Source organism: Lissotriton vulgaris, chromosome 3_1 (genome assembly GCF_964263255.1).
Source record: "Lissotriton vulgaris chromosome 3_1, aLisVul1.2, whole genome shotgun sequence".
Taxonomy (NCBI): domain Eukaryota; kingdom Metazoa; phylum Chordata; class Amphibia; order Caudata; family Salamandridae; genus Lissotriton; species Lissotriton vulgaris.
The window spans coordinates 1,540,541,036-1,540,560,275 of record NC_141689.1 but is presented as its reverse complement, the minus strand read 5'-3'; the positions used below and the strand labels follow the sequence as shown (position 1 = coordinate 1,540,560,275).

Below are 19,240 nucleotides of genomic sequence, written 5' to 3'. Positions count from 1 at the left end.
AGAGTCCAGACTGTGGCGGCAAAACTCGCCCTTATGAGACCACGGCGACAGTATCCCAGGCCCCGACGGACCTGCACTGGCTCCCTGTTCTGCAACGGATACAGTTCAAGTCACTATGCATTGTCTAGAAGGCACTGCAAGGGCTTCGGCCTAAAACGTTGCAGAGCAAATTCAGATGGTATGTTCCCACCAGTACTTTCCGCTCTTCCTCGGCTAACCTGGTAAAAATACAGAGGACTATAAGAGCTAATTCAGGGGGTACGGCCTTCAGTACTGCAGCTGCCAGGCTATAGAACGGTCTGTCTACCAAATTGAGATAGGCGCAAGACCTGCTACTGCTCCGCAAGAAAATAAAAACGTGGCTCTTTCCAAGAGGCTAGCAGGTCAACCTTGTAAGCTTCTGCAGCAGGCATGATGGTAGTATATATCTCAGCACCAGGATACCCGCAGGGTTACAGTGCGCTTTGCAAGTACGCTTAACAATAACAATCTGGTGAGGGCACCAGAGGAATTTCTTTCCCCCACACCCCCAAACAACCTTGGGAGCTGGGGAACATCTTCCCCTGCTCCCGAAGCTGTGTAGATGGTTTCCCTGAAATGACGATCAGCACGCACGTTGCGCTGACGTAATTTCAGTGAAACCGAAACTGAAATGAGTAGAGGCTCATTTCAATTTCACTTTCTAAGTGCTCAGGGGGCTATCTCAGCCCCCTGTTCACTAGAAAGATGGGAGAGGTATCATTGGAAAGCCCACTAGAAGCCAGGGATTTGTTTTCAAAGTGAATTAGGGATAGGGGCTGGCCAATATGGGCATGCCACTACCCCAACCCCTGCAAAATTAGTCTTTCTGTCCCCACTAGACACCTGGGTTTTATTTTTTTAAGATGAATGTAGGGGTGGGGGCTGCCCAAGAGTAAAATGATACCTCACTTGTGTGGCTGTCCAATGCAGAATCCACTAAAAAGGTATTTTTATTTTTTAAATCTAGCGCTTAAGAATTTGCGGTGCTATACCTTTCATCCCTATGTTTTTGGATCTTCTCAGTCATAGGCGTTTGGCCCACCCACACAAGTGCGTTATCATTGTACTCGGGAGAACAAGGGGAACGCTGGGTGGTAGGACATTTGTGCCGGCATGGTGATCCCACACAAAAATGTATGGGAAAAGTGATTTATTTCTGCTAAATTTGAGGTTTGCAGGGGATTCTAGGTAGGGAAACGTTGGAGGATCCACGCAAGCCATACCTCACTGGACAACCCAGGGTGTCTACCTTTCAGAAATGTGTGAGTTTAGTAGGTTTCCCTAGATGTTCGCTGAGCCTGGGGCCAAAAACCGAGGTGATTTTGATGTCTCCACAATACATTTTGGGCCCTTGCCTGTTGTGGGTACTTGACCAACTCACACAAGTGAGGTATCATTTTTACCTGAAGACTTTGGGGAATGAGGGGTGGGTGGAACTTTGTAGATCCACGCAGATTCCAGAACTTTCCATCACAGAAATGTGAGGAACGTGGAATGTCTTCAGGGGGGGAAATTTGTGAACCCCTGCAGGAGGACGACCCACTAACATCAGACGAGGAGTGGGAGGATGAGTAAGCGGAGGGGGAGGAGGGGGGCGGTGATAAAGGCATTTTGAGCTCACCACTGACACGTAACTCGGAAGGGGAGGGACTGTGAGACTGGCTAGCCTGACTTATACACCTCCAATAAACACGAAAAGTGCCTTTTCCCCGTAGCCTGATAGAGGGAATTTGAACCTTTGCCATGGGCGAGGGCTTTGCGTGAACTATGCTCAATATGGGGCCTCTCACTCAGGTTAGCCGTGATAATTTTCCCCAGGAAGGTATAGGAGTTAACAACCTCCAGTTTTTGGCCGCCGATATACCATCCAAAATTTACAGATCGGCACTTCTTCTTACCGGCTATGCACATGACTTTACTTTTGGATATATTAATCTTCATGCAATGGGTAGCAGCAAAGACATGAAGGGCATGTAGTCGATTTGTAAGTCCTTTAGGGGTCAAGTCTAAAATAAGGACGTCATCGGCATACATCAAGCAGGATATTGAGGTCCCCCCCACCACCGGGGCAATACCCTCTCTGGCAGACAAGGCAGCGGGTAGGTCTACAGTATATAAGGAAAACAAAAGGGGAGCCAATAAACAGCCTTGTTTGAGGCCATTCAAAGACGGAATTTGGTGGGAGAGCCCCCTTTCGCCCCCTTGCAAGACACAACACCAGGTCTCTGTATGGAGAGTCCGAACCAGCTCCAATAGATAAGCTGGAACACCAAGAGCTGCCAATTTTCTCCACAGCGTTCTGCGATCTACTTTATCGAACGCTGTGGAGAAATCAATAAAAGCCGCATACACCACCCCCCCTCTCACCTGCACATATTTATCAGTAACCACATGGAGAGCGGTGAGGTTATCTAAAGTACCATGGCCCCTACGGAAGCCAGTCTGTTCAAAAGGCAAGATATTGTTCTCCTCGACCCAATCGGAGAGGGAATTTAAAAGACATTTCGCAAAGACCTTTCCGATAGAGTCGAGGAGGGCTATCAGACGATAATTGCTGGGGCTATCCCGAGTTCCCTTCTTAAAAATAGGGACCAAGATACTTCCCCTCAAGGAGGCAGGAACCATTTTAGACAAAAAACAGGCTTTAAACAGTGGAAACAGGATTTTACTCCACCTTAAAGGATCCTGTTTCAGGACCGTCATGGGGAGTTCGTCAGGACCCATTGCCCCAGAGGGACGCATGTTTTTTATAGCCATCTCAATTTCTTCCTCTGTGGGATAATTAATGAGTCCTTCGGGTGTTGCATCTAGGACGATATCTTCACCTGTAATACCGTTCCCTGCATAAAGGTCCCGAATATTAGTAATCCATACCTCTTCAGCTATAGGGATGGGGGAAGGTATTATTCTGGTACCACATCCCTTCCCTATTATTGCCCAAAATTCTCTCATCCTACCATGAACAACTGATTCCCTCAAGTTGATCCAAACAGTATCATCCTTTTCCTTTTTTATTTTCACCTTTAGTCTGCATCTCTTTCTTTTTAGCCCAGAAATTTCTTTTTCTCGTTCCATAACTCTATCTAGATATTGCTCACGGACTAGTTTATTTATTTCCTTGTTCAGGATGCACAGTATACTAGGCACCACTACCCCTTTTCTAGGGCGAGAAGTCTCTTTTACATGTAAGATAATGTTTCGCATGAATTTTTCAAAATTGACTATTTCATGCCCACGCCACTCATTTAATTCTATTAAAGTTTCAGATAATAAATCCTGTACCCCATTAATGGCGGAAGGATTCCAGAAACACCTTCCCGAGGAAGCGTGGAAGGCAGCATCACTGCCGGTAAGAGACCATGGCGCAGTGGGCATAGGATTTAGAGAAACAGTTATAAGCAATATACTATGGTCGCTCAGAGATGTAGGAATAATCTTAAGATCCTGAATATAAGGAAACAAGCCATAGTCCGAGATTGCATAATCCAAGATAGAAGACCCAAAAGGAGACTTATGTGTGAATTTGGCAGGCACATCGGACGGGAATCTCCCATTTAATATAAGTCCCTCAACGGCCGCTAGTTCTTTTAGCAGAATCTTCCCTCTTTTATTAGTCACTAACTTATCTGGGAAGAGTGGTTGGGGAACAAGATGCGCCTCTTCTTTAGATTTATTTCTAAAAAGTTTCAGACTAGCATTGGAGATTTTGCAGTTCAGATCTCCTACGAGAATAATATCCGGAGGGGATGAAACATTTTTAATTTGCTCAATATATCGAAATGCCTGCTTCAATATGAGATTAAAACGCTCTTCTGGGGGAATATACACATTAAGGATAACAATGGGTGACTTTATACAATTACTAAACAGATTTTCAATAGTTATAGCGTGAAAAAATTTACTTGGGTCGATATAATGGGAAAATCTCCACTGCAATTTATTTGATAATAGACAAGCAATTCCCCCCCCCCTAGCGTGACTTTTCTTGGAAGGGGCAGCTGGCACTTCCAAGACATAGAAATCCTTCGAAGCATCCAGCATATTAATACACCAGGTTTCCTGTATACAAATCACATTTGCTCCTAGAGAGAATAAAAGGTCAAATTTCTCTGGGCTACTGTGAATCCCTGCCGCATTCCAAGAAATAATTTTCAATGGGATGTTAAAGATGATGAAACAATTTGGGGGTATCTGTGGTCTTTGTAGATAAAGCACTGTGCAGCCAATTCCACCGATTATTGTCCTCTATGAGGGAGGAATTCTGAGGCAGCGGGAGTGGCTTTACCTGAGAGACCGAGCGTTTCCCCTTAGAGACCCAAATCTTCAGGTCTCTAAGAGGGGAGGCTACCCCATTTTGTTTATCGCCCCCTAGTACCATCCCAAGGGAAGGGTTTGTATTACCAAGGTTAAAAATAGGGAGAACATCAATACCTGTACGTTGAAAATTCTCAGCTTGCTGTAATATCAAATTTACAATGATAGGTGAATAAAATTTAACCCTTATACTCAGTACCCTGTCTCCACCAGACAAGGAGACTAGCTCAATGTCCCTAGATTGAATAGGGAGAAGACTTTCAATCTCGCTAAATCGCTTAAGTAGCCATGCTCTGTTTAGGGGTAAGTCAGCATCAAATAAAGGTAAAAAGTCTAACACAAGAGTATCCACATAAGCCTTTGAGTTTTTTGAATGGCGCGCAGGAAGAGAGCGGTCTCCAATCTCTAGGGCAGAAGAGATAGAAGGGGCCAGAGGGTTAAGGGGCCCAAGTTGATATAGGATTGGGGCTCTTGTCGCAGTCGATGGAGAGGAACTTGGAAGAGGGCCCTCCATTTGCGGCAAAACTTCCAAAGACATTGGTGGGCACAATTCACTTTCCACCTTTAAAGATGTAGAAGTGGGATCCAAGTCTATTTCTTCGTTCTCCAATGCAACCAGAGAGTTTTGAAAGATTATCCGTCGTTGCCTTTTCTTCCTGTATTTTCGGATTGGTTTCCTTTTATTCCCTTTATTATTTCTATGTTTACCGTTTTTTACCTTTACCTCTTGTTTATCTTCAGAAAGTTCTTTTTTATTTTCAGACATGAAGATAGGGAATAAATCTTGAACCACTTTAGGGCCGGAAGTAGATTTATTTTCTTCCTCAATCTCTAGAACCGAGTTCTTAACACAATTAGGCACTGCGGTTAAAGGCTGAACTGCAGTATGAATTTCATGAACTATTGCTGCAGCCTTTATGTCAGAATCCACTATGGGCACATTTATTTTCCCCTTTGGAGAACTAGGTTCAGCCTTGGAGGGGGAGACACTCCTCGTATCTGGCGATTTTTGTAACAATGTCTTCAGTATTTGGGTAACTGAATCCAGGATACAATCCGAGCTGCCTACAAATTTCCCCAGGAGAAATAAAATGGAGGCTAGTAATTGTTCCAAAGCAATCATGGATTCTGAGATCGGTTTATCACTAGCTTCCACTGGACGACAGATATCAGAAAGATTGAGACCCGGGCTCCTGGAAACATTTAACAGATCGGACATGTCCTGTGCGTTTAACGAAGGGGTACTACTATATAACATTAACCCAGAGGGAGTAGCACCCCCCGAAGGCTTAATAGGATCCTGAGTCTCCAAATTAGCTGTATTTACATAGCGTCCACACAGTTCAAGATCAATGGATAACGATGACGAATCCCCACCCAACCTGTCATTCAAAATAAGAGCTTGAGGCATAGGTGGTTGATTCTCAAGTTCTCCTTCAGATACAAGAACTCCGAGATTACTCTCCCCCTCCCCTTCAGGATGTACAGGGCAGGGATTCACCGCTGCTGCTGTTTGCGGTGGCGCGGTCAGCAAGGATGGAGGCAAAGAGTCTGGGACACCTTGAGTATGGTCCTCCTGGACCGCGGTGCGGGGAGCTTCCTTTACAGCAAAATTAGGCTTCTTAGCCGTAGGAATGTCCCATAGCTCAAAGAGTTGGCATTGACCCTTCAGCGGGGGATTATTCACAGATTTATTTCTTGTGCGGATGGTATCTATTTTAGCACCAGGTTTTCCTCCCACTAACCTTCCTGAGCGTAGTTTTTTAGACATCTTCTGCAGACTTATCCCACAAATCAATGTTATACAAGTAGTTTACCTCCAGAAGAATAGTCACGAAATAATACAATGTTCATAAAAGAATAAATATAGTTCTGGAGATGCAGCAGTAACTGACCAGCAGTAGATGGCAAGGAAGCGACGTAGTATTTCACTAAATGATCCTTCCTCTAACTGCCAGACGTATATGATATGAATAGCGACAAAGACAAAGAAAGTAACAGGGCCCAGCCCAGCCTACCTCAGCCACTGAGGGCCACAGAGGGCCCGCCCTTTGCCCGGGCTTAGCCCGGCGCCGCCCGCGCGCGTCCCGCGATGCGCGCTCCTACTGCCCAATTATCACCAGGTGAGGGGGGCGTGGCGGGGAGGTGCTCCAGGGCCAGATGGCTTGTGGTTCTTTTAGTTTTGCAGGACTCCCAAACAGCCGACCAGCCAGCCAACACGAGTGTTTCCCGCGAAGTGGGAAACGCAAGCAGTAAAGACAAAGCGCTGCCCAGTAGCGCTTTTAGGAAAATAGCGCTATACTTTGCCAGCGATGTCCTTTCTTCCACCGAGGGCTCTGCCTCCACGCACAGCAACCAGGAACAGCAGAATATCGGCAGTATCAGCGGTAGTCACCGCTCTCCAGCGCTCCTACTGCCCAATTATCGCCAGGTGAGGGGGGCGTGGCGGGGAGGTGCTCCAGGGCCAGATGGCTTGTGGTTCTTTTAGTTTTGCAGGACTCCCAAACAGCCGACCCGACAGCCAACACGAGTGTTTCCCGCAAAGCGGGAAACGCGAGCAGTAAAGACAAAGCGCTGCCCAGTAGCGCTTTTAGGAAAATAGCGCTATACTTCGCCAGCAATGTCCTTTCTTCCAGCGAGGGCTCTGCCTCCACGCACAGCAACCAGGAACAGCAGAATATCGGCAGTATCAGCGGTAGTTGATAATCAGAGGTTGTTGTTATAAAATAGGAAAACCGGACATATACTTATCAGGAGTAACAATGTCAGTTATGTACACACATTGTTCTATCACGCCGCCGAACCCCAAGGATGTAGGCTCATGGGCCGTGTTACTCGGACAGTTTTGCATGCAGGTAATTGTGTTGCAGCCGGCCCGTTGGGTTGTAGGCCAGAAGCTGTGTATGATTCGAAAAGTTCCAATAAAGGTCTTGAGGAAAAAAAAAAAATAAAAAAAAATGTGAGGAAAATGTGTTGGTTCTTTTTTATAAAGTTTGAGGTTTGCAAAGGATTCTGGGTAAGAGAACCTGGTGGGAACCACACAAGTAACCCCATCCTGGATTCCTCTGGGTGTCTACTTTTCAAAAATGTATGCTTGCTAGGTTTCCCTAGGTGTTGGCAGAGCTAGGGTTCAAAATCTACAGCTAGGCACTTTGCCTAGAACCAAGAAAGGGTCAGTTTTCACTGTAAAAATGTGGTGTGTCCACGTTGCGTTTTGGGTCGTTTCCTGTCATGAGGACTAGGCCTACCCACACAAGTGAGGTATTGTTTTTATCGTAAGACTTTGAGGAATAGGGGCAGGTAGAATTTTGTGGATCCACGCAGATTCCAGAACTTTCCATCACAGAATTGTGAGGAAAATGTGTTTTTTGTTTTACAAAGTTTGAGGTATGCAAGGGATTCTGGGTAAGAACTTATTGAGAGCAACACAAGTCACCCCATCCTGGATTCCCCTGGGTGTATAGTTTTAAAAAATGTATAGGTTTGCTAGGTTTTTCTAGGTGCAGGTAGAGCTAGGGTTCAAAATCTACAGCTAGGCACTTTGCAAAAAAAGGGTCAGTTTTCACTGTAAAAATTATATATGTCCATGTTACGTTTTGCGCTGTTTCCTGTCTCGAGTACCAGGCCTACCCACACAAGTGAGGTATCATTTTTATCGGAAGACTTTGGGTGATGCAGGGTGGGCTGAATTTTGTGGATCCACTCAGATTCCAGAACTTTCCATCACAGAAATGTGAGGACAATGTGTTTGTTTTTACAAAGTTTGAAGTTTGCAAGGGATTCTGGGTAAGAGAACCTAGTAAGAGCCGCACAAGTCACCCCATCCTGGATTCCCCTAGGTGTATAGTTTTAAAAAATGTATAGGTTTGCTAGGTTTTCCTAGGTGCAGGTAGAGCTAGGGTTCAAAATCTGCAGCTAGGCAGTTTGCAAAAAAAAGGGTCGGTTTTCACTATAAATATGTGGTGTGTCCACGTTGCGTTTTGGGCTGTTTCCTGTCACAGGCACTAGGCCTACCCACACAAATGAGGTACCATTTTTATCAGGAGACTTAGGGGAACACAGAATTATAGAGCAATTGTTATTGCCTATTAACTGTCAATGCAATTCTGCCTTCACTTTGCAAAATGTCCTATAATTCACATGCTAGTATGGGTTCCCACAATTTCGGAGATGTGCAAATAGCTACTGTTTCTTAAATCTATATTTTGTTTCTATTTCAGAAATACATAGGTGTCTTTCATACCGATTTTTCACTGTTTATATTTTCTCCAATGAATTGCTATATACACAATCTAAAACCATTGCAAGACACTGCTCAGTTAGGATGTATGACGTTACAACGCGTTATTTTACAACGCAGACCGTTACATCGCAATTTTTACAACGCAGGATCCATTACAATGCATGCCTTTACAACGCATGTCATTACATAGCAGATACTATTACAACGCATGCCATTACAACGTAAGTATAGGTAAGTATATCTTTTTAAAAAAAATGTAATTAAGTTAATTTAATTAATTTAATGTAATTAATTTTAAAATAGTAATTAATTTAATTTAATAAATTTAATTCAATTAATTTAAAAATTGTACTTAATTTAATTTAATTAATTTATTTTAATAAATTTTAAAATTGTAATTAAATTAAATTAATTACATTGAATTAATTTAATTTAATTAAAAATGGAATATAATTTAATTAATGTAATTTAATTAATTTAATTTAATTAATTTTGAAATTGTAATTAATTTAATTTAATTAATTTAAGTAATTAATTTAATTAATGTAATTTAATCAATTTATAAATGGTAAATAATATAATTTAATTAATTTAATTTAATTTATTTAATTTAATTAATTTAATTTATTTAAAGTCGTTTTTTTTTTAAACTGAACCCTAAAAATACCCCTGTACCCAAAAACCCAAACCCAGCCCTGAACCCTAAAAATACCCCTGTACCCCAAAACACAAACCCAGCCCTAAAACTTAACAATACCCCTGTACCCCAAAACCCAAACCCAGCCCTGAAACCTAAAAATACCCCTGTACCCCAAAACCCAAACCCAGCCCTAAAACCTAAAAATACCCCTGTACCCCAAAACCCAAACCCAGCCCTAAAACCTAAAAATACCCCTGTACCCCAAAACCCAAACCCAACCCTAAAACCTAAAAATACCCCTGTACCCCAAAACCCAAACCCAGCCCTAAAACTTAAAAATACCCCTGTCCCCCAAAACCCAAACCCAACCCTAAAACCTAAAAATACCCCTGTACCCCAAAACCCAAACCCAGCCCTAAAACCTAAAAATACCCCTGTACCCCAAACCCAACCCTAAAACCTAAAAATACCCCTGTACCCCAAAACCCAAACCCAACCCTAAAACCTAAAAATACCCCTGTACCCCAAAACCCAAACCGGAAACCTAAAAATACCCAAACACACCAAAACATATACCTCAGTACCCCAAAACATATACTCCTATACTCATACTTATTTTTAAAATTACTTAAATTAATAAATGTAAATTATAATATTAAAAAACATAAATCTATTTATTTATAATTAATATTAATTAAATTAATTAAATAATATTAAATAAAATAAAATATATATATATATATATATATACTTACCTATACTTACGTTGTAATGGCATGCGTTGTAATAGCATCTGCTATGTAATGTCATGCGTTGTAAAGGCATGCGATGTAATGGATCCAGCGTTGTAAAAGTTGCGTTGTAATAGAAGTCAGTTGTAAAAGTTGCGTTGTAACGGTGCAATACGGCTCAGTTATTGGCTCCGGGTTCGTCAGGTTCTTGGTGAACCTACAAGTCCAATATATCCCCACAACCAGAAGGGTCCAGCGGATGTAACTGTAAATTGCTTTTAAAAAAACTGTCATACTTAGAAGAAGTTACAGGTTTTTTTTCAACTCATTTAAAAGTTTTCATATTTTCAACTGTTAGTTTCTATTAAAAAAACTTGAAGGATCTACACAAATGACCCCTGGCTGAATACAGAATGTTGTCTACTTTTTTGAAATGTATAGCTTTCCAGGATCATTTATTGCTTTCATACCCATTTCTACCATTAACTGGAAGGAGGTTGAAAGCACAAACAATAGCAAAAATAGGCTAGGTCCCAGTAAAATGCCAAAACTGTGTGAAAGATTTTGGTTTTCTGACAAAAGTCAGTCTGTCCCTGCAAACTGGGAAGATGGTGATTTCAACAACACAAACCTTTTGTTGATACCATTTGCAGGGAAAAAAACAAACGCTTTTGTCTTCAGCACATTTTCCCCAATTTTACGCACAAAAACAAAATGTGGCTGTATTTTGGCTAATTTCTGGGTGCCCTCCAAGGGAATCAACCAACCCGGACTACCTTTAAAATCCCCATGATGTTGGAAGAGAAAGGCCCAAATTTGGCGTGGATACCTTATGTGGTCAAAAAGTTACAGGGGCCTTGGTGCGTACTACCCCAAATAGCCAAAAAAGGCCTAGCAGCAAAAGGGTTAAGCTACCCATGCTTAAGCGATAGAATAGAGAGTGAGACATGTATTAAAGATTTAGAGAAGCAAATCGGACAAAGGGCCCAGCCTGTGAGTTGCTGGACATGCATAAGGCACATCATGAGTCGCACTGGGTAAAGTTGTGCACAAGATAAGAGAGAATTTTATGGCAAGATCGAAGGCTCGTATTACGCTGTCTCTTAACTTGCTTTACTGAATAGCAGAAGTAAAGTGAACTAGAAAACTAAATGTCTCATGAGGGCAAGGTTCAAAAGGCCAATGAGAACCAAGAAAATGAGTACCTTGTACCAATCAGAAAGGAGGGAAAGACTTTTATACCTAACTTGACTGCAAGTTGCCCTCTTTTCATGCTGCTCGCAATCAAGAGAAGTATACTTTCAGTGGCTTATATAGTACTTCATTTTACAGTTTGGTATGTAATCGAATTGGCATTTGTTTTTGAAACGCTTGTGCCCCGATACCTTAACGTTGTTATACTGCATTTTCCACCTTCTCTTCAAGCCCTCATGTGCGTCTTTTTGCCACCTGTTCCTGTGGTTGCAACCGCCATTACTGATGACGCTCCACAAATTTCCTTCAGACTTCTCCTTGTGATGCTCCGTTCCTTTGGCGCCTCTTGCAGAGCTGTTTTTTCCTTCTTTGCCAGCCAGGCGCTGTCCCTGGCAAACTCCTCTGAACAACACTACCCGGGAAATGGCCTGGCCTCTCCGACTGTTGTGTTTCCTCCTACGAGGAGATCCTTTCTGTTTGCAAAGAACTAACCCTTTCCTTCCGCCTTCATTCCCTTGCTTTCTCACAGCTTTTACTGACATTAATGTGTTTTAGAACACACAAAATATTTATATATCACCTTTTTCTCCATGAATTCTAAAAACTCTTTCTCCTTTGAGGAAAATAATGATAATGAAGAAGATTTTAAGAATAATTTAAACAATTTTATTCAATCATCTATGGCACAAGCCGTTTCGGCTTCTATGTTTAAACTTACTAAAAGGTTTGAAAACTGTTCTCAGTTGGATGTCAAAATCCAATTCGGCCCCATCTGCAGGGGAAAGCAGAAAGTGCAAGGCCACGGTGGCCCCAACATCTGCTCAGTCAGCAAAGAGCAATTCTAAAGATATTTCTGCGCTATTGAGTGGTGAGGAATCCTCATATGGCTTTGAGGATAATGCTCCTCCAAGGCCTCCTTGTAAGGAGAGGAATTCTTCTGCTACTGGCGTTAAGCACAAAAATAAAATAAAACATTTAGAGAACAGCAATACCAAAACTATAAAAATACAAAAAAATCCAAGACACTGATGAGAACATGGAGGATTTGGAAATCGACAATGATCCCGGTGCGGGTAATGATTCTGACTTCTGGTCTGCGCCTCCAGCAAAGAAATCCCAAGCGTCATTAACTCCTCATGATCGTTTTTACTTCAAACCAATTTTAGATGCAATGATCGCCCCCATGTTTGATCCCAAACTCATCCATCACCCTAATTCTACAGAGTGGCTTCCCTCAGATTATGTGGGGGAATATATTGCCAGCAAACTCCGTTTACCTTTGGATTAACAAACAAGGGCAAAATTAAGCTCTGAATGCCCCAGACATTCTCTTCCTTTTCATATTACCTCTATCCCTTCTATTGACTCAAACATGTTGACCTTTTTCTTCAAATTTGGTAAGGACCCTCAGAAGGGCGTAGGCAAAGCCTGGCCCACTTGCCAAGATAAATTCCTAGACATTGATGGTCCTTTAGCACGCATTTTTGATATTGCTGAGATGGGCAGGTTGGATAAAGCGGACATTGACGCTGTAGAATTATCCATGTGGCTACAAAAAACGTTCCGTCTTCTGGGGAATGCTAATTTCGCTATTACCTACAACATTGGAAAGGTCTTTTACTAAAACTTGACCCCAAACTCGCCAATCTTGTAGTTATGGATCCCGATCTCAACGCAGATGGATAACTATTCTGAGACTCTTCCATTAAGAAGCTGAGTAAATATGTTGCTGCTTTCTTTCCTCTCTTTGGATAAAGGACAACAATCCCTCAAGAAAGTTTTTTCCAACTGGGTTTTTGCCAGGTCCGGTACATGCAAGAGCTGTTTATCAGCCAGGGATACAGAGGATCCTACTCTTCAAATTAGCAAAACTTCCACTCAAAGGTGAAAAGTTTCCAGAGGTTGCAAACAGAGAAACACCAGGTCTTTACACCCAGCAAGTAAGTTTTCTTTCTGGGCCACTTTCTTTAGGGTGTCACTTAAAGTTTTTTCTAAGCAAATGGCAGACACTCACTTTCAACACTTGGGATTAAACACTGTTCAAGGTTATGCCATAGAACTTTGCGAGTGACGTAAATATATAATTTACCGTCTTAATTTCTATGCAGGTAGGTACTTAATCAATAATAACTCAAATCGGAAAGAAAGAAACAGAGTCCGTGGTGTTAGAGTTCTTAGGGGTTTTATTCCTTAAAAAGGAATGGTCAAGACCTGGATATCATGTTCTTCCCACCGCAGGGGTGGAAGAAGGGATAGAGCGCTATATTTTATTAACAGTACATAGCTTATATACTTAATTTACATCATAGAAAGCAATGCAGTAGGCGTAACAGCTGAGAGAAGACAAGATAACAGCATCCACGTGTTACTAGTACGTAATCAGAAGGCGTGAACTGGAGGTGTGTGCTAGAAACGTCACAGGTAGGTGTCATGAGTGGGTGGCACCAAACAGAAATGTTGCAATGTCAGCAGAAATCGGAAGCTTGGATGCGCGCGCAGCTGCATGACGTGTGATTGACGTGAAACTGGAGGGTGCAGGGGGCTTGACATTTACACTGACGGAAAGAGACAGAAGTCTGGCATGTCAGATCAACTTGTACTTCTATCATATCTGATATCTGATGTTTGGGAACCATATTATCTGAACGGAAAAAGGTCTCTGGGGCAGAAGCTATTCTATACTGACTATGAATGCGTGTATAAGCGCCTGAGTGTCTGTATGAGAAGCGTGGGGGCATGGGCCTTCCAGGGGAGCATGGTAACAGAGGCTATGAATTACTTGCATGGAGACAGGCCGGCCCTTTGGCTCTGCAGCTGGGGAATGTTTACTTGAACTAGTAGGCAGGAATGTATTTTCGAGGAGCGGAACAGATAATTCGAAGGTTGTAGTCAGTCTTGGCAGGCAGCAGGCTGAGCTAAGCGCGGTGGGCCGCGCTGGGAGTAAGTCAGAGTTCACGGGTACAGAGGCAGCCTGGGCAGAGGACTTCAGAGTCAGAAACCAGAAAAAAGGCTCGATGGCAGAAATTCAGGGCCTACTTTGCCAGAGCTGGAGAAACGTGTAAAGTACACTACAAAAAGACGTTGGCATAGCATACTTAGGAACGGACTATTTAACCCATTCAGGGTGGATCTGAAAGAGGATGTTAACGTTGGACGCAAATGTATTTGCGTCTTCATAGCTGAGACAGGAGGGAAGTTACATGCACTTTAAGCTGGTACATGGAGACGGTGGGGTACTCGCTAGGGAACACAACTTGACCAAAAATTTATATTTCCTCATTCCCTCCTTGTTCCCTACGGACCCTTCATGATATATCGATTCTCATGAATCGATCAGTTTGTTCTTGTAACATCATTTGCTCTTCTTTCTTCCTCTCACGTTTTGAGAGGAAACTGGAATGTTCAATACAAGATGTGGCACACAGTCCACAAATCGCTGGCCCACACTGTAAGCACAGGCAGCAACTGAATACTAGGACTAGGCCAATGCCTAGGAAGGATAGGATCTTCCATCCCCAAGCGGTTAACGTTGTCCAGAACCAACCGGACCAAGTCCAGGTGCCTGGATTCTGATGTATCCGATTTGCAATTTTATGGAGACGTGTAATAGCTTGATATACAGATGGCGCGTTTTGTGGAATGAAAACAATGCAACTTGACCCGATGACCTTACAGGCTCCACCTCTATCTGCCAAGATGACGTCAATAACAAGACGATTCTGAAGAACAACAACCCGCATGGCGGACTGCTCTTCTGTTAAGTTACCTAGGGCGGAGGCAGTTTCGTTCACTACTGCTTCAAGTGTTCTAGTTAATCTACGTATTAGTTTACTATTTTGGACAGGGCCTAAAAAGAAAAAGAATCCTTTATTAAAATCTGTGTATTGCTCCCATGCCGTTTCAGTGTAATCGACAAGTGAGATATCTCTTCTGAGTCTATTCTTTACTAGATTTGTATTTCTGTGATAATCAGGAGGAGCTAGAAAAACAGGTGGCAGAAGGAATGCAATGTAACAGGTACCATCCCAATCTGGAGGTAAACGTATGTATGCGGTATGACCACAAACAAAATAGGAATGACTGGTAGCTTTAAAGGACGATTTACCCTGATCACTGAATTCGACCACAGTAGTACATTTACTATGACCTAAGTGTACTGAACCTTTCTTACTGACACATAATTCACCAGTGACTGGTAATACTGACATAGCGGGCAGAACTGGTGCAGCTTCAGATTCAACAGTAAGAATCATAAGGTTAATTGTGTAATTACCTAATCCATATACTTCATTTTCTAGATCAGTTCCTATTCTAGTGGGGAGTCCCTCCTTATCAGGGGAACAGACGTCGAGCAGGACCAAGTTCAGGTTTCCCCAAACCCAGCCCCCATCGAAAACAGCAATATCAGGATCTAAGGAATTAATTATTTTAAACCATGCACCACAGGAGCCATTGTGAGTGAACGGGTACGGAAAGAGGGGCAGAGCTCCCTTGTAATTCTGGTAGGGAGGGAGTCGGCCACATATCCAGCAATTTGTAGCATTATTAGTCTGATGGGAATGATGTAGCATACTAATGAAGGTGTTGTTGCGCAGCGCAAGTCTGTAAGAAAGTTCATGTGGAGGTAACTCGCTTAAAGAGTGTTCAGCAGAAACATTGTAAGCAGATTGTTCACGCTTGAAAATAGGGTAATAGATAGGGAGAAGTATGCTTGCAACAATAATTAGAAGACTTAGAAAAAACATGATTAATAATGTCACTATACAGTGACTACGCAGTGATTTGCAATATGTACGTTTCTTGAGTTGTCTCTCTCTCTCTCTATCTCGATCTAGGGGATACATGTCAGAAACTATTTAACCGATTCACCTAGGGGAGGACTTAAACAATTAAACTGTCTGACTTGCTAGATCGAAGCTTGAGTTTATACTCCTCTTGGGGAGTTTTCTCTCGTTCGGAAACTTTAAAGTCTCTAGGCTTGATACAGTCTTTGGAAGGGGTGGACGAGCCTGGGTCGGATTTCAGTTCATTGCATAGTTTAACATGGCTTGTGTGGATCCACCCCTTTCGGCCCTCCACTTTCACCGCTGTCCTCGTAGTAAGCAGAACGGTCTTCGGCTCTTTCCAGCGGGGCTCCAGCGGACTTTTCCTGTCAAAGTTCCTTATGAGAATCAGGTCGCCTGGACGGACATCATGCGGCTTTACATCAGTGTTGTCGGGAAAGGCTGCGGCAACCTGTGAACGACATGATTGGAGTGCAGACATCAAGGAGGCAAGGTAATCTGTCAACATATTACAATCGACATCAGTAATTTTCTTAGGAATGGGAGTCCCCCACATATTCGGTGGTCTACCAAAGACCACTTCGTACGGGGATAGTCCTGATCTCGAATGGGCGACCATTCTCATATAGAACAGTGCCACTGGCAGGGCGACTATCCAGTCGACCCCTTTCTCTTGACATATTTTAGCAAGGCGTGTCTTTAGTGTCTGATTATGCCTCTCTACAAGGCCTGCGGCTTCGGGATGTCGGACACAATGGAATTTCCATTGATATCCTAGCAGCAAGGAAACCTGCTTCATTAATTCGGATGAGAATGGCTGACCGTTATCTGAGTACACGACACGAGGCATGCCGTACCGTGGGAAGAATTCACGAACCAACTGCCTGGCAGTGGTCGGAGCAGTGTAATCTGGGACTGGGTATGCTTCGGTCCAACGGGACAGTGCACAAACAATTACGAGGACATATTTGAATCCACGACAGCGGTCCATCTGGATATAATCCATCTGGCGGACTTCAAAAGGGTGATCGGGAGGATGAAATCCACCTTGCTCTACAGGGACGCTTTTACCTGGATTGAACTGACAACAGATCATGCAAGTACGCACTTTCTGTTTTGCTGCTGCTCGTAAGTGTTTATTGCTCCAAAGATTTTGTAAACTGTCTAACATCGCTTTTTCTCCTAGATGTGCTGGACTATGTGCTGTATTGATCATGACTTGAACCATAGAATCAGGGAGAAACCATGTAGATTTTCCCTTCGTCATCCAACCTTGATCTGTCTGGATCCCTCCTAGTTCAGTCCATTTCTTTATTTCATCTGGGGTAGCATGTGCCTGAATATCGATCACATCTAGTGTGGGATCCCTGACTGTCATACAATTTGTCGGTCCTATTGTCTTTGTCACATCGGTTGTCTGAGTGTGAGTCAGTGCTGTATGTTTTGCTGTCTGGTCTGCCAGGTCGTTACCCTGGGAAACAGAATCTGTAACTTTAGTATGTGCTTTACACTTCATGACGGATATTCCTGAAGGCAGATGTATTGCTTCTAACAGTGCTTGAATGAGGGGACCGTGTTGGATCTTGGCACCATGAGAGGTCAGAAAACCTCGTTCTTGCCATAACATTCCGAAGTCGTGTACAACTCCGAACGCATAACGGGAATCAGTGTATATATTAACATTTCTGTTCTTGGCTAGAATACAGGCTCTTGTCAGAGCAATAAGCTCTGCCGCCTGCGCGGACAGTGTGTCAATACGATGTGTTTCTTTAACTTCGGTTTCAGTGGTCACTGCATATGCGGCCACTAATTCTCCTGTACTTGTTCGCATACATGAACCATCCACATAAAATGTCAGGTCTGGATTTGTCAGTGGGACATCTGTTAAGTCTCGTCGTGGCTTTGTTACTGCATTAATGATTTCTATACAATCATGCGGGGCTGGATCTGTCATAATTGTAGGTAACAGTGTTGCGGCCGGGGTTCAGAATGCTGCAGCGTCTGATTTCTATGTGTGGCTGGAATAGCGTTAATTCGTAACCTGTCAGTCGTGCTATAGTCAAGTGTTGAGTCTGGGTTCTGTTTAACAGAACCTCTACAGAGTGTGGAACTTGTACTGTTAACTGATGTCCTAAAACAATTGAATCGCTCTGTCTTATTGCTAACGCTGTTGCTGCTACTGACTTTAAGCACGCAGGGAGTGCCTGGGCTACTGAATCCAATGTACTTGAAAAATAAGCGCAAGGCTTATGTGAACCTGCTTGGTCTTAAGTGAGGACAGACAATGCTGTACCATCACGTTCTGTAACAAAAAGTGTAAACGGTTTGCTGTAACATGGTGTCGCTAAAACTGGTGCTTGACATAATGCTTTCTTTAATTCCTCAAAGGCTTGTGTATGTTCCTGAGTCCAAGGAAGGACAGTCGAAGTCGCTGCCTCCTGCGTCGTTAACTGGATGAGTGGTTTAGCTAGAAATGCATATTGAGGAATCCATTGTCTGCAGTACGAGGTGAGGCCTATGAAGGCCCGCACTTCCTTTTGTGTCTGGGGTCGTGGCATATTTACAATTAACTGAATGCGATCGGGAGTGAGCTGTCTCCCCACTTTGGACAGCAAGTGACCCAAGTACACAACTTGCTGAACACAGAATTGTAGCTTCGAAGGAGACACCTTGTGTCCCTTGTCTGCCAGGAAATGTAAAACTGTCAGTGATGCTTGTTCACATTCGGGCTCACTTCGTGCGGTGATCAGCAGATCATCGACGTATTGCAGTAAAGCGGTGTTAACTGGCATTTGAATACAATCTAGTTGTCTTTTCAGTGCTTGACTATAGATGCTGGGGCTTTCTGTGAATCCTTGAGGTGCGCGGGAAAATTTGAAACTTCGTCCATTTAAACTGAAACCGAAAAGGTATTGGCTCTCTGGGTCAATAGGTACACTAAAGAAGGCGTTCTTGAGATCAATTACAGTAAAGAACGTTGCTTCTGAATCAATAGCAGTCAATAGGGAAGAGATATCGGGGACCACAGGGTACTGTGGAACAATGCATTTATTCAGCTCTCTTAGATCAATCACCAGCCGATATACTGGCGGTGCATTGGGATCAGTACGTTTAAGAATCGGAATGATTGGCGAATTACAGATATTGGAGTTGGTCTCTACGACCACTCCTTGGGCAATGAGCTCTTCAATGATTTCCAGTAAAGCCACTACAGCATCGGACGGTAACTTGTATTGTCTGATTCGCGGTAGAACAACTCCTGTCTTGAGTGTAACACGGTATGGTGTGATATGCATACAACCTACATCAGTTG

The 19,240-nt window shown here is 43.1% G+C and overlaps 1 protein-coding gene and 1 pseudogene across 1 annotated transcript in view; one reads left to right on the top strand and one right to left on the bottom strand.

Moving 5' to 3' along the window:
- PPA2 (inorganic pyrophosphatase 2) overlaps positions 1–19,240 on the bottom strand; it is a 560,296-nt gene that overhangs the window by 357,608 nt on the left and 183,448 nt on the right. The window lies entirely within an intron of this gene.
- On the top strand, positions 11,734–12,767 carry LOC147728151 (uncharacterized; annotated as a pseudogene).